The sequence below is a fragment of the Tyto alba genome, unplaced genomic scaffold (assembly GCF_018691265.1).
Source record: "Tyto alba isolate M040663 unplaced genomic scaffold, T.alba_DEE_v4.0 Super-Scaffold_1000006, whole genome shotgun sequence".
Classification (NCBI taxonomy): domain Eukaryota; kingdom Metazoa; phylum Chordata; class Aves; order Strigiformes; family Tytonidae; genus Tyto; species Tyto alba.
Genome location: NW_024881272.1, coordinates 18130832 through 18146671, shown reverse-complemented (window position 1 = coordinate 18146671; position 15840 = coordinate 18130832). Strand labels below are relative to the sequence as shown.

General features: G+C 40.0%; 1 protein-coding gene across 5 annotated transcripts in view; it reads left to right on the top strand.

Moving 5' to 3' along the window:
- The window catches only part of LRRC8B (leucine rich repeat containing 8 VRAC subunit B), a 30491-nt gene that overhangs the window by 5105 nt on the left and 9546 nt on the right, over positions 1 to 15840 (top strand). The window contains exon 1 of one of the 5 annotated variants that reach the window (XM_042786388.1): positions 3801 to 3822. The exons of 1 other annotated variant lie outside the window; for it this stretch is intronic. The gene's annotated coding sequence lies outside the window, so the exon portion shown is untranslated. Of the gene's footprint in view, positions 1 to 3800; positions 3823 to 3978; positions 4165 to 4382; positions 4406 to 4643; positions 4660 to 15840 lie in introns of those variants that run through there. 3 more of the 5 variants (XM_033000581.2, XM_042786389.1, XM_033000580.2) reach the window with 3 other exon arrangements.

The window sequence follows — 15840 nt, the reverse complement described above, 5'->3', positions numbered from 1 at the left end:
TCTGGGTAAAGGTGTTTTAAATATTGATTTAATTCTATGTGGCATGAAGGTCCAATTGACACTTAAGAGTTGTCAATTAAAATCAACCTAAACTGTGTAAAGAAGGTCTCTGCCGACAATAGATCTATATATCCATTGCTGCAAAGTGAGGTACATGCTAGCAACCAGATATACTGTACATTTATAGGGTTTTTAGGCTGCCTGCACTGTAATGGGCCAAAATAAATGATATGAACATGCTGCTGTCACTTTGCACTCACTTCCTCACAGGTAAACACAGAGCATTAGGTATCAGCACAGAACAGAGAAAAACAAAGAACATGCTGTCTTCTCAAATGTGCAGTGTTTAGTGGGATGGCCTATGTATGGTATTGTTCTTGGGATACCCTATGATCCTGATGCTTTTTCACTGAAGTACGTCCAGACAAGGATGCATCTACTACTCTGAAGTACTGTAGTGCAACTCAAGAGCTAAAGTGTCAGGGTTTTCAAGTGAATATGAAATGGCAGACCCTAAGATCCCAATTCTAGCAATATCTACAGCTTGGAGATACTCCCCTTTTGAGTAGAAACTAAATTGATATTCCTGTCTGGCTGATGGTGGATTAAACTTTTATGATTATCTTATTAATTTGATAAATTAAGACCTTTGCTAGTTTATTACTGTCCAAAGCTGTCTGAAAGAAGGGGTCCTGCCTGAGCTAGGGGCAGAGGATTTGGGCAGGTCCCTCCAGTGCAGGCAGAGCTGTGACTGCCCACAGCTCCAGCAGAGGGAAGTGTTGTTCTGAAATACCCACCCCTGCAGTGAGAACCCTTTTTGTTAACTGCAAGCCACATTATTGCACTAGGGAATCAATGATCTGGAGTGTATGTAACATGCAATTTATAAATTCTCAGAGGAAGACAAAGAACCCTTAGCAAATGCCAGAAAGAACAAGTGTGATAGTAATCAGGATGTGTCGGTGACTGAAATTAAATTATATGGAGAACTATGAAGCTTACATGTATTTTATTCTCTTTAGGATAATAAATGGTAATATGGCATTTTAGAAGTTAAAGGGTTGTGAATTGCTGGTTAAGGCTTCAGCTAACTATAAAGCTCATATCAAAAGATGGGATCTTGAGAAACAGGCGGTCAGAAATGCACTTGGTGATCACAAGGCAAGTTGTCACAGGGTGCTTTATTCAAAGAACTGGCTCAGCTTCAGATAACTGCTGCCAGCATGATTGCCAATCAAGATGCTGTTGCTCCTGCAACTCCAAGCACTATTGGAGGGTTAAAAGACAAGTATAATATAATCTCTCTGATATTAAAAAAAGAACATTCAATAGGAAATATTTTAGAGTGACATTTTGACTATAAATATTACCCTCTTAAATATAGAGGATTCTGCTATATAGCTTTCCCTTTCTTACTTCATGAGATTTCCCAAAATTGTACAAGCGAAGGGTTTGGAGTAGATGCTCAGGACACTCATTAGTCACACTGAGCATAACATTTGAAACTGTTACGTCTTTTGACATTTGAAGTTGATTTCATAACATCTAAATATCAAGTTAAAAAAGATCAGGAGATGGCATGATGTGTGAAATGAAACTCAGCTTTCCCTGGATTGTCAAGCTGTTGTTTTTCAGTATCTTATAAATGGCTGTGACAAACAATTAGAAAGGGTGTTAGAACTTGAAGAACATTTTCTAAATAATGTTGCTTGAAAAAGACTGGAAGAAATTAATCCCAAAATAATTGCACTAAGATAACCCCAAAGATGAATTTAATCTGCTAGGTATACAGTCAGGAGCTTCACAGCTAAAAACAGTGTTGATTTTGAGTAGGTGGTTAATAAAATATTTCCTTTGCTCAGACGTCCTTGATTGGAGATTTTTGGGGTGTGACTGATGAGTTGAGTGCTACACTCGTGCTTCCCCAGGAGCTGCTCAGTAGCAGAGTAATGAAGAACCAGACCTATAAAGTTGGGTTGCAGTCTTTTGCTTAAGCAATTATGAAACGTATGACCATAAACACCAGTGTTTTGACTTAATACTTTTCCTTTTATTTTTATCACAAATAGTTATTGATTTTATAATTTAATTAAACATTAGTCTTCCTTGTTTATTGCTGACAAAAAGAAAATGTGGCAGATCCTGGAGACAGACGTTTCGAGTTAGTACAAAGGAAGATTATAGAATAAGATGTACTTTTATTTATTTTGCTCACAGAAAGGGGAAACAGTTCCAGTAAGGTAAAATGGATGAAATCATTCCTCAGGGAAACCCTGACAGGTCAGAAGATTTGTCCTGAGGATGGAATCCAGAAACAGTCAGCTAAGGAGGTGGCAGGTCATGAGACAAAAGGGAACGGGTCTCCTGGGAAGGTTACTGGCCTGCACTCTGCCATTTGCCAAACCTTACCAAGGACTCTGGGAGCAGTAATTGCAGACAGTGCCACACTCTTGTCATCTTTGTGATGGCAACAGCAGCTTCTCTGAGGCTAGATTACTGTCAAAGTACATCACCTTAAGCAGAAACTCTCAGCCTAAAACAAATACAAAACATACATTTTCTGCTAGGCTACCAGTAAGACTGCAAACTATTGAAACAAACATGCATTTATTTATTTATTTATTTGGGTTTTTTTACAACATACATGTTTGCATTAGAATTTCTATGTGTTTGGGTTAAAAAGCAAGTTTCACTTGTTTGTAATTAGTTTCACTTTTGGCTCAACTGCAATACTTGTGTTTCAAAACAAGCACATACTTTTGTGTATATTTTAGTGACTCTTTTAAGTTGTAACTAATAATAATAGCTAAATGTGTACAGAATACAATTTGCAAATTGTTACTTTTGCAAAATTTAGTGTCTGTGCTGTTTAAATGAAGGGGGTTTTTGTACACCTGTGAAGAAAATGATTTTGGCATTTTATGGAGTAAAAGAAATATTTCAATAGTATATCTTTTTTCTATGAAACAGATGACTAGAGAAACAATAAACATTACTATAGGAGAGTGTAGGGAGTATAATTATATTGTAAATAGAATTTTGAATAGATTCTTGCAATGGAGTTGCTAATATTGAAAATATGGCAGGTAAATTATCTGAGCAATTGAGCTGTTTGTATGACGGAGAGGGAGCCGACACAGTCTATTTCTCCCAGTTATTTGCAAAAATCTAGATAGGAATCAGAATTTTCCTTCAGTCTTTCACGGGTTTGCCCAGCAGAAGCAGCCTCCTCGGACGTTTGGAGGAGGGAAGCTGCACTGTTTGCTGGAGAAAAAGATGAAGTAGGGAAGTCAAGTGAACCTATGATTGATTTAAACATAAATAAATTTAAAAATTGTGTATGTTTGGAACTTTTTTATATTATTCCCTGGTTTTCACTGGAACTGTAGAGCCACAGAAAGGTCTCGCAATGGAGAACTACGGGCTTTTGCCGACAGGGAGGTGGGCGCGGGGTGGGCCGGGCCGCGCCCTGCGCTCCTCGCCTGGGCGAGCGCCCGCTCCTTCCGCTCGCCCCCGCGGGGGTGGGGGGGCGTGGGCGCGCTCACCGCCACCTGCTGCCCGCACCGCCACCCCCGGGGCTGCTGTGGCACCGAGACCCGCACCCCTTCCCGGACGGTGCCCACAAAACCGCGCGCCCTCCGTCAGATTAAGTTGCCTCTCCGCACGTGTCGCCTCCTTTCATTTTTATTTTCTAATCGCCGGCGATAATTGCTTTCTCGCTTCTTCAGCAGCTCGATTTGTTTAAACGGCAGCACCGGGGAGGGCGGCTCTGACCCTGGCGGGGCTGCCCCGGCCCGGGGGGGCCCTCAGGTGGTTCCGCAGGTGAGCGCGGCGCGGCGGGGCGGGGCGGGGCGGGGCGGGGCGGGGCGGGGCGGGGGCGCTTTTGTCCGCCGCAGCCCCCGCCCCGCGGCCCGTCAGCGGTTCCGCCGGCCGCGCCGCATTGGCTGGCGCGGCCGGTAACGTGACAACGGCGGCGGGGCGGGGGCGGGCCCAGATCCGAGAAGTGCCGGTTGGAGCCGGTGCCTCGCGCTGCGCTGCCGGCTCCCTCGCGGACGGAGTGCGCGGGCGGCACGGCGTTGCGCGGAGGCGCGCGCCGGCCGGTCGGTCACGCCACACCGGGAGGGAGGGGAGGGGAGGGGAGGTGAGGCGAGGCGGCGCGGCCAGGTAAGCGGGGGGCGGCCGTCGCTGACAGGTGCTCCGCTACCCCGGCGGGGGAGGGAGGGGCGGGCGGGCGGGCGGAGGAGGAGCCGGGGGGGGGGGCCGGACGGAGCAGGGCTTTTCCCGGGGCAGCGCGCGGCGGGCCCTCATCGCCGCCGGGAGCCCGCCTCCGCTTCTCCCGCCACCTTGAGGGGCCGAGGCGGGGCCCCTTCACCTGCGGGAGCGGAGGGGGCTGCCGGGCCGCCCGGTGAGCCTGCACGGCGTCCGCCCCCTCCCCCGGCGGCGTTCTGCCGCGGGGCCGCTCCCCTGCCCGCCTCCCGCAGGCCGGCTGGGCCGGGGCGCCGGAGCGAGACGGTGCCTGCCCTGGGGCCGGGTGGCCGCCCCGCTCCCCTACGGGTGGGGCTCGGCAGAAAACCGTTTTCTGATTTGCGTAACCGGCGTTTACGCGTGTCCTCAAGTGACCTGGGGCTCCCTTCCTCTTCCCGGGCGCGGCGCGGCCGGGTGGCAGCCGCCACCCCCCGGCCCCAGGTGCGGCCGCGGCACCTGCCCCCGGGCAAAGGGCCGGCGGGTGCCGAGTCCCGGCTTCTCCGAACGGGAGAGGGGACTCGAACTCAGTGCTGAGGCCTGACAGTCCTGCGTCTGGAATACGAAGCGTTTTCTTCTTTGTTGTTCTTTTTCTTTCCTCTGTCCTGGCAATGCGTTTCTCATCTCCAGCAAGACAATGATCTTGTAGTCAGGGGTTTCTAGCATGATAGTTCTTACTTGCATCCTAGCCGAGTTGTTTCAGTGACATAAGGCTTACTTTGTGCGTTCTGTTCTGAGGTGAAATTGAGGCAGCTTCCTGGCCTCAACTAAGAATTTGTGGTGAATTCTGCAATTAACCAGTTCTGTAGGAGTGATTAAAGTGGGATTCCCTAATGCTTAGTTTTGGATGAATATTATCATTAATTATGCTGATCAGATAAGCTGTGTTTGATGGGTGCCTTTTGTGGTCATTTAAAACAATACCTTTGAGGTAATGCTAGAATGAGCTAGGACTAATGTGGCTACTTGCAGTTTCAAGTATTTAAGCTACATGCTATGCTGACTCGTAGCTTTCCCTGCCTGCTTAAGTGATAAGACCTCAATTATTTCCTGATGTTTATAAATTCTTCCCTATGTACCTTCCTAGCACAGAGGGCAACAGATGAAGGTTTATTAATCTATCTCTGAGTTCTTAAACTGTCAACGTGGCAGGGGGGAAAGCTCACAAGGCTTAAGTATTGAAATCTTACAGTATATCACTCATAGAATTTATTATGCGTTGTTTCAGTATATTGTGTGCATTTTTTTACTCTGTGTAACTCAGCTGATTGTGGGGAATAGAGTTTTCATAAGTAGTGTTTGTCTTTTGTATCTGTGGTGCTGAGCAGGGCAGGGGACAAGAAATGAAAGCAGAAAGGAGAATGACTGCAGTAGAGAACCAATAGTTAGGATAAGGTACAAGTTTCCATAAGGGTTTTCTCATGTTTAAAACATTCTGTTGTGGCTAGATAACAATGTTTATCGCAGAGTTTTACATTAGCATATGTTTTTATGTTCTACTGAATTTTACATTAACGTAGTGTGAGTTTCAACTTCAGTAGGATTCATATAACTCTTAGAAATTTGCAGTATTAGCATGCTTGTTTCCTTGCACTCTTAAGAGTTGCTGGTTGGACTTATTTTTCCTTTTTCAGGAAAGTAGAATTCTCATGGGGAGAAAAATAAAATTGGTTCTTGTTTCTTGCAAGATACCAGTATAGCTGCTCTTTGAAGTTGGTGAAAGCATGTTGAGTAAATTTTAGAGAGGGACGAACAATGCTAAAGAAATATCCATCAGTATTTCAGCACTATAAAATGAAGTTTGTAGAGCAGTATGTCACTGCTGAAGAAGTATTTTTGTAATGGATTTGTGGAGGGAGAAATCTTGTGTTTCTTTAGCTGCTACTGAATGCTACTGGTAGCGAAAGAGGCTGTAGGCACTAGTAGTATTGCTTCAACTTACAATTCCTACTGCTAAAGTCGTAAAGCTTTTCTCAGCTAGGATTAGAAGTGGATATTTTATGTGACTAAAGAGATAAGGTGTGGTTTATGCTGGTGTCTATGTTGTCTACCTCAATGTTTCACACTGCTGTCTGTATTCTGGGCGCCAACCTGTGGGCTGTGTTTATCCTTTCTGTAGGCATCTTTATAACAGCTGTTCAGCCCTTGTCTTGCAAATAGTGTCACTCTGCCAGTTGCTCTTGCAGTAACTATTTAAAGATAAGGTAGAAGTTGGTGCTGTGGTTGTGGAGATACTTGGTTCACATACCATGGGTAGCCATATAGAACAGTGAGGAATGTAAAGTGGAATTAGTATTTTTTTATCTATGCTGTCATTTTAATGTTTAAATGATATAGATTATATGTTGGTTTAGGAACATATATCTATTATTAATTTGCTAATGATTAACTAATATGCTTTATTCTTCTTAACTAGTGAGAAGCTATTGTGTGCCTTGTCTAATACATGTTTGTATTCTGTACGGAGTGAGTTCAGAGCCACACATCAAACTTGTAACTGTACTTTGTGGTAACCAGTAAATGCAGGCCACAGCCTCTCAGCTACATCTTATTAACCCTACCATTGCCATGAGGGTAGTCAGCATCATTAATGTCAGAAGGCTTGTTATGAGTCATGTGGTCTCAAGTTATTAATAACTAAGCTGCTTATTTGTCTGAACTATCTTGTGTACATATTCCAATTAGAGTTTTATCAGACTTGGTGAGTGGGCTTCAGTTTATTGTAGTTATACTTGGGTTTGGTGATTCTTTTCCCCAAGAGTTGTTAGTGTGCTGTGAACTAGTTCTGGATATAATTTCTAGCTAGTTGAGACTAAATAGTAATTCAATACTGAACTACAGTTTCATAATAATTAGGGACAGTTTCCCCAATTGTTTGATTTTAAACTCACTGATATGAAAAGGCTAGGCTTTCTAGTGGTATAATACATTGGGAAGAAGGCAGATGATGCAGCTCCTAAAGCTGTTGCAAATGCGGTTTGGGGTACAGTGCTGGTACACGGTCCTCTGATGTGCACCCAAGAGGATTCTAGGGTCTTTCAACTATCATAAGGGAGTTGTAGAGAAAACTTGTAATGGAGTATCTTCAGTTTAATTCTCATTGGTGCAGTTCTGTTTTGAAATAGTATATTCACACACCCTGAATTAAATTATGTGTGTGCATTTTCATCAGAAGTGCTTAACTTCTTAGTATGTTCTGATACTGTAAACTGGAATGCAATTTTTTTATACCAAAATTGAGAATTTAGTTGATTGTGTGGAACTGATGGGATTGAAAGTGCCAGTAAGGTATTCAGTGGTACCAACAAAGAATATGGTAGTAACACAATCTGGTTTTGTTGCTCCTAATTGTTATTAGGCCTAAGACAATGTTATAAACACTTTGTTTCTTTGGGGGATACTATTCTGAGTTGTGGTTTTAGTTTAATATGGAAACCAAGTTTCAGTTTTGTGACACAGCAGTTACAAAACTATGGTCATGTAGTTTACTCAGGCTTAATTAAAGTGACATTGATTTTAAAGCTCTCACTTAAACCCCCAGGACATGTGACCCCTGGTGTCCCAGGCATTACTGCCTTAGTTTTCTGGGGAAAATATTGGTTTTCTATGAGTAGTTCAGGTTGTCAGATATTTATTCAGATATTTTCTGGTAGCTAAAGTTCATCTGCATGCAAACGTGTAAAGGTCTAAAATTTAAGAACTGCAGACTTAGACTCTAATGATAGAGCATTTATCCTTTAAATCAATCTTTCCATCTGAATGAAACCAAAATATTGATACGCATGTGTTGTATAATCTAAAATACTTGAAGAAGGGAGGGCATTTGAAAAGTTTTAACTAAAATCTGTCTGTTTCTAGGCTGTGTTTAAATTATTAACAAGACAAACTATCACTTCCAACTCCTGCCAGTAGAAGTGTGAAAATTATTACTTTGCTAGTGCCTTTGCAGTACAAGAAAACTGTTTTCTAAGTAAATGTTTTTATTAAACATTAACATTGTTTAAATACTAACTTTGCAATGACACTGACTCAGTCAGGAAAGCACTAAAACATTGCTTAATTCAAGTGAGACGGGATATGTCAATATTCAAGTGCTTTACTGAACTAGAGTTGTTAAAAGTAGTGTCTGCTTTGCTTCAAACAATTATTCAGTTTCTTACAAATATGGGGATAGAGGTTTTTTACTTCAGAGTTCTTAATTGATTCAGGTGATGATAAAACCTTGATACTTGTTTTTGAAGTTATTAAACTTGACTTCATACCAAAAAGTGCTTTTCTTGTAGTACTGCCATCTGAAGAAACTTACCAGTTGTTAGGCCTCTTGGGGCAGCCTACTCAAAAAGGAAATATTGCACCATAGAACACTTGCACAGCATACTTGGGCTTGATGGAAATATAAAGCATGAATGTAGGTGCTAAGCTAACTTTGTGTTTGTTCAGAAAACAAAGCATGATTACTGTAGGTTTACTGTAGCATTCAAGTCTGATCGCTTGTATGTGGTTCTGAAACTTAGCATTGTTCTAGGAGATGCTTCTGATAAGCACAACACCACTTTCAGCTCTCGTGATCACATACGTCTGTGCAGTTCTTAAATGGTAGAGTTGGGTTTAGGCATTGGTATGTAATTTGTGCATACACAATTACACAGTGTGTGCAATGTGACATTTGTCCTTCGGTCCTTTCATTTTATTAAAAGAAAAGATGATGAAGCTGGTTGCTGTGTCCAATTAATAAATACATAATGTAGGATAATATGAACAGATAGTTAAGACATTGAGGCAATTGTGCAGACAGCATGCTCCCTGCCAGAGGATTAGTAAAACCTGTTTTATTTCCGTTTCATGTGAGTTTGTATTTGACTGCAGAGTTTCACAAGTTTTTTTTTTTTTACTTTGGAGTGGGGAGAATCTTTAAAAAGATGACAAGATAGGTTTCAGGAGAGAGGCATTCAAAAAGAGTGCCTGAGTTTGAATCAGATTGGAAACCTATCTATTACTATTATTTTTATTTTAGACGCTTAGACTGAACAACTAACATCAAGTGCCTCAACTTGTCAGGCTGGCTTTGAAGAGTAACTCTTCCGTGTTAAGGTGAAAAGCTGCTGTTTCTGAGAAGGAGATATGAGCCACTGCTGAAAATCTGAATCAGTGTTCCGATGTCAGAACTAATAGAGTAAAATCAGATGTGGTTTTGTATTGCTGCTCTGGTAATTCTATTTTCCTAGATGCAGTTAAATTGTTGCCTGTGGAAGTAATAATAATCCCTTCTGGAAAGTTCTTCATTAAATTTATGCAACATCAGCAAAATTTAAAACCAAAACACTGGGTTTTGACAGTTCTTAAATCTTGTAGCTATGTCATGTCGGTGCATGGTAAGAATTATCTTGCAAAGACAGAATATATTTGGTATATATTTTTGATTTGTGACCTCACTTGATGTTTCTGTTTGTTCTCAACATCTGTTATCCTGATAGGATACTGTTTGGTCTTGGCAGTCTAAATATTGAAAAAGCACCAGTTTCCTTTTTGGGCTGAATGTTGGAATTTTAACTTATTGTACTAGATAGTTTGAATCATTTTGATGTTTCTAGTTAGAATAAGGATTATAAATACAAATTCACATTTCTGAGATTAGGCAAAGATAACTGCCTGACCACTATTAGGAAAAATAATGTCATGTGTGCTTCCAGCTCTCAGAACCTACCAAGATTTGTAGGAAAATCCAGAATAGCTTCTCTGATTACCTAGTGAGAAGTTGTGTTGTTACTATATAATGTTCCTAATTTAACGTTTCTCCTATTCTTCATAAAGTATTTATATATATGATATAAAGCATCTGCTAGTAGAGGAATCTTGTAGTATTTAAGTTGTGAATATTCTCTAGTGTTATCTTCCTCTGGTTTGCTTTCTGATATCCTGAGCATAGCAACACAATTGAATGGACATCATGAGTATCTGTCTGACTTCTGGAAAGTAAAGGGATAAAAATTAATTTTCTATTGTAGTACTTATCTCGGTATGCAGAATTAAATAGATACCGTTGAGGCTTCCTTTAGAGTGCTGGAGGGATACTGCTGATTCCATTGTCTTATGGTTATGTATTCATATTTCTCAGCATGAGAAAGACCCAAGAATGCAGTTACAAGAATAAAAAGGCATTAAATGAGCTTGAAAATCTAACTTCATGCAGTTGGAAGGTGTCTGTTTGTTGTGTTAGTAGTGGGATGAAGAACTTGATGTAATGTTGTGTAAGATGGGTTCTGGGAAAGCTGTAAAAGGTACTGCATGCCATGGATATCGGTACCAGTGTAGACCTGTTGAGATGGCTTTTGGTACAGCCTTCCTAGTTTAGGAAAGAACAGGTGAAGAACCAAGGAGACTTTTCATACTAAATGCTCCAAACTTGCGCTAAGATTTCTCTGGAACTTGGAAGTAAGGACTGTAGTATTGGTGTGCTATTTCTGTCTTCAGTGCTGCCATACTGATTTTAAAACCTAATTGGGGGATGAGGGAACAAGAAAGGATGTCTGTGCTTTTAGGTACCATTTAAGAGTGTAATCTGTGCCACTTCTCTGATGTATTCCATGGCACCTTTGGACTGGAATGTTTAACAGCATGGCATGCCTGCGGGCATCTCTGGAGAGAGTTGTCTTTTCCCATACTGGTTTGAATAAGCATTAACTGAGCACAGATGGACTTTGTACTTCTGTCCTGAGAAGGCAGATGCATTTCCCATGTTCTTCTATTCCCTCCTTTCCACCACCAGTATATTCTTATTTTTCTTGTGCTTGAAAGCTTACTTTGAGTCACCATTCCTCTGAGCATTGTTAAATTTCGCAGATCTGATTCTGGTTTTTTTGGCTTTTTCCAAGTGCAATGATAATGTTCTTTAGGCATCTAGATTAAGTTTATACAGGAACAATGGCCCCGTCTGCTACAAGTATTTTCTTGGGTATTAGTGGAGGACAGCCTTTGCTGCTCTTAGGGCTACATCATTGGTGGCACGTTCTCACATTCTTCCTACAAAGGATTAGTCCAGGTGGAGTTTTTCCTTCTCTTCTTTTGGTTGCTTTCAACAAATGGCTCAAAAGTTAGAGCAAAAAAACCTGTTGTTTGCACAACAAGTGCAAGTGTTATATCTTATTTTTATCTAGTCTACCTTTTTTTTTTTTGTTCAGTAGGCCTGTGGCCAGAAATATATCAGCATTTGCTATTAATTGCTTGTAATTTTTGTGAAATTACCAGCTTTTTCTTAGCTGATAAAGTATTGAGTCACTCTGGAGGTTATTTTCTTTATCCTAGATTTGATCTCTTATGCTCGGCTTTAAAACCATTTACTTAATCAAAGAAATGGACCTACTTGCAGCTCTGTTTAATTTTAACTTCTATAACTTGAGTGTCAGATTTTGTTGAAAGGGAAAACTAATGGATTTGTAACTGGACTTGTTTCTTGGGTCTGTGGTACCATAAGCCACTCTGGGGTGATGATGATTTAAGTAAATTGCTGTGGCTAATGTAGTCTAGTATCTCAGTGCTCTCACAATCCTATTTAATAAAAAAAGATAGGTTTGTCTGCAAGGGGATAATTGATACATGCTTTGAATGTGCTTGGCTTCAAATTTATTTGTAAAGACAGTCTCTTACACTGCTTGGGTGCTGATTCTGCTTACGTACCTGTACCCCCTTTTTTGAGACTTAACATGAACTGACTTTCTGTTATTCATTATGTGCTGTCTAATGCCAAGTTTAAAAATACAATTCATTGAGATTTTAGAAGTGTATAGATACTTTAGTAGGAATGTATACCCCTCTCCTACTTCTTATTCAATACTGCAGCTTTTGTTTACTTGGTGTTATGGGATCAAAAAAAGAGGAAAGGAGGCTGACACAAGACATTGCTTCACTTCAAATACTAACCTCTTTGTGCTGAAAATGAATGAGACGTGATTAGACTGTCTGGTGTCACATAGCAGTTATCTGGGACTTGTTTCAGTTTTTGGGGCCCCTTTTTTAACTTAAAGAGAATTTCAGGAATGACCTTCTGGAAGACAATCTATATGGTTTGTGTCTTGTACCAAGAGGTGCTGGTCCTTGATCCCAGTAAGAAAGGTAATCAGACTTTGTATGATATAACTGAAAATGCTTTTTATTGCATTTAACACTAAAAGGAGAATAGCATAGATAATCTGGCATCCCTTTAGAGGCTGGGAACACAAGTGGTGCAGCATCAAATGAGCCTTCAATCCTTGTGAAGCATACTGCGTGGACCCTGCCTGAAGAAAGTGTTACCTCATTTTGATCATTCAAGATACTACAGAATTTTCTTACAAGAAAACAACTCTGTGCATCATTTCTACTGTTAACCAGGAAAGATGTTCTCGGGATAACTTCTTAGTGCAGTTCTTGATAAAGACAAGGACATACAGGTGGTGTAATCGTTGGTATCAAGTGGGAGCTGCCTGCAGACTCCTCTGTTACGAGCTGGCTAAATTTATCCTCTGGCCAAGAGATCTCCACAGCACAGGCCTGGGCCTGTTAACTAGCCAGAGTGGAACACCTCAGTATACCATGTTCTTCCAGTCAGAACTACTACAGTTTGTTACATTCATTTTATTAAAAAAAAAAAAAAAAAAAAGCTTTATGGAACTACTTCAAATTATTTTTTTATTTGTTAATGGGTTTTGCTGTATTACTTTTGTAATTGCCAAGCAGACTTATGATAGCAGTGCATAATACCAATATGGAGTTTTGGCAGTCTTTTTCTACTTAGAATTTTTCAAGCAGAATATGTGAAATTTATAATTGTTTGAAGAAATATAAATTCATAGAGCAAATAAAAATCTGCTTTCTAAAAAAGAGTGCTAGAATTTCCAGTGAGAAAACAAATTAAATTATTAGTTAAGTATTAGGGTGAAACAAAATATGTTTCTAAGTGAATTTACTCTTTGAATTCTTTGTATAATGAATAGAAAGCACTCTTTTCTAAACAGTTGCTTATTTTGATATTTATTGCAATCAGTATTTTAGGTTCTAATACATCTCTTAAACTTAAGTTAATGTATTTATATTTGTAGCTAAGAGGAATTAAAGGGGTGAGAACACAAGCTGAAAATAAATCCATGGTCTGGCAAAGCTACTACAGCTTGGCTGCAGGTTTATCATAATGTGTCCACAAGGAAAGAAGAGACCACAGCACTATAATACTTGTCTGTGTAGTTAGTCTTTCCTGTCATACTTTTATCATCACCTGACGTAACCTAATTTATATTAAAAAAAAAATGCATCTCTGAGTTTGAAAATAGTGTTGGGACACCAAAGCTGTACAAACTACTGCTTACTAGTTTGGTTCCGTATAGATTCTGCTTGGGTTGGTAGGAATCTTGGAAAACACTTATGACTATGACTTGCCCAGAATGTAGTCAGTTTGCTTTCAAAGAGATCAGTTGTGCTGATGCAATTATGTGCAAAACAAAGCTGGTCTACCTTTCATTTTACTTGAGTTTTTTACCATTAGATTGCTTGCATGCTTAACTCTGAAACCCACTTGTTCAGGAACCTAGCTTTGTACCTACTTATCAGTTTTTCTTCAATTTGGTTCGCAGTGTTTTTTGCTTAAACTGCTTGCCTCACCTACTGTCTAATTGGTCTTAAACTTGGGTTTAAACTGAATATTTTTCTTACTAGTACAGGCCTTTCTAAGAGCATAGGTTGTGACATATTTTAGCTAGAATGCAATCCTTAGCACCTTGAACTTGAGAAGAGGACTGAAGAAACGCTGTTTACCAGTTAAAGTATGTATGTCTGAATATGAATTTTTATTTAAAATTGCTCTCTAGGCTAGACTAGTACAAAATACAGAGCACATTTAACATATATTTTAAATACATATCTTGTATTACTACTTCGTTGTAGAATTTAAGCCTCAAAATAGTTGACTTGGTTTCTCCCTCCCATCCACTTCTGAGAATTCGGCTTAAGCAACTTCATGCACTTGGGCAGACCTTGCTGATGTGATTAGTTATCATGTGGCCTACAGGTATGTAATTTTAAGTACCTATGCAACCAGAATGTTTGAAAATGATCTATCTCCTTAGTGAGTGCTTGACCAGCGACACATTTTACTACCAGTTAATTCTTTACTAGCCTTCCTTGAATAGAGAAAAGGCTTAATACTTGCATATTGATGGCATTTAATGAGAGCTGAAGTTAATATGGCTCAAGCAAGACAACAGTCTTCTCTGGAGTGCTGCAGACATAGGTTAGAAATGCATAATATAACATATCTAATCCTACACAATCAGATTTCAAGAATAAGTCTTGTGCTTGTAAAACAAATCAAATTGGAGTAAAACTTAATTTCAATTTAGATTAGACTGCAAGATAAAGTATTTCTCTTGCATTAAGCGTACCAGAGAAAGGAAATAATAGAATAAAGACAGGTATTCTCAGTTTAGGTGAAGCTGCCCTTAAGATGTTGTTTCTACCTAATCTAAGGCCTTTTGTGTTGAACCTAGGAATGTTAAGGCTTTTTTGTAGTTGAGGAAACTATTTAAAATACACTTGTTATGTTGTGCTCTATTTTTCATAGCTTGCTGAAGGTATGGTAGTAGTTGCTTAACTTTGCAAGACTTTTTATTAGCTTATGTGCTGTGCAGTTAGCTCTGAAGTAATACCAGAGAAGAATAACCCATGTGAAGTAAAAATTTAAGTGTAGCCTAACTTACTAAATTTTAAACTAAAAGTATGTTTACAATTATTTTTCCCCAGAAATCATTGGGCTACATAGTCCTGTGTAAGCAGCCTTCTCCAGAGAGTAAGGACTGCTTCTTAAACAGCATAAGACTTTGCTGTTACTGTTCCACATGTTCTATTCAGCAGTACTGTCTTGAGAGCAGGAGCATTTAAGAAAATCAAGGCGTCTAGTTAATCCAGACACTGGTGGTTGAGATTGTCTGTAGTTGTAATTATAGCCTTTAATTGTTTGAAACTTTGACATGGAAAACTTGTAACAATGTTAGTGTAGTCTAGAACATCCTGTGCTGGAGGAATATGCTGGTTTTTGTAAAGTGTAGAAATGTCTTCAGGTTTATTTCAAATACAAAAGGATAATCACTTATACATGTTTAATTGTCACCTGTGACCTTCTTCAGAAGGAACTGGAAAGAAGCTTTCTCTAATCTTGTATGTTGTGCATTCAGTGGAATACAGATCCAAAAATACAGTCCCTGTAGGAAAGATCCTACAACTAAATCTGCTTGTGCACACAAGTGGTTAAAGTACAGATTCTGAAAGACCATATATCAAATTTAGTGCTTGGATTGAGTAGTCTATTACTTGTCAGTAAGAGGCTTAAAAAAGGGAGAGGCAGTCATCCGAACACATCTGCTAAGAGTATGTATGACTATCATTCTTTATGAAGTCAGATATGCAGCAGAACTCTTGCAGTATCTGGCTTTTTGTTGTTTAGGAAAGAGATGGAAAGGGACATGGTAGCATGTCAATAGAAGGGGAAGTTTTAGCCAGGAAAGATGTGGTTTGGATGATGAGTGTGTGGGGAGATAAAGTTTTTTTACTTTTTTCCCCTTTAGGAATATTCAT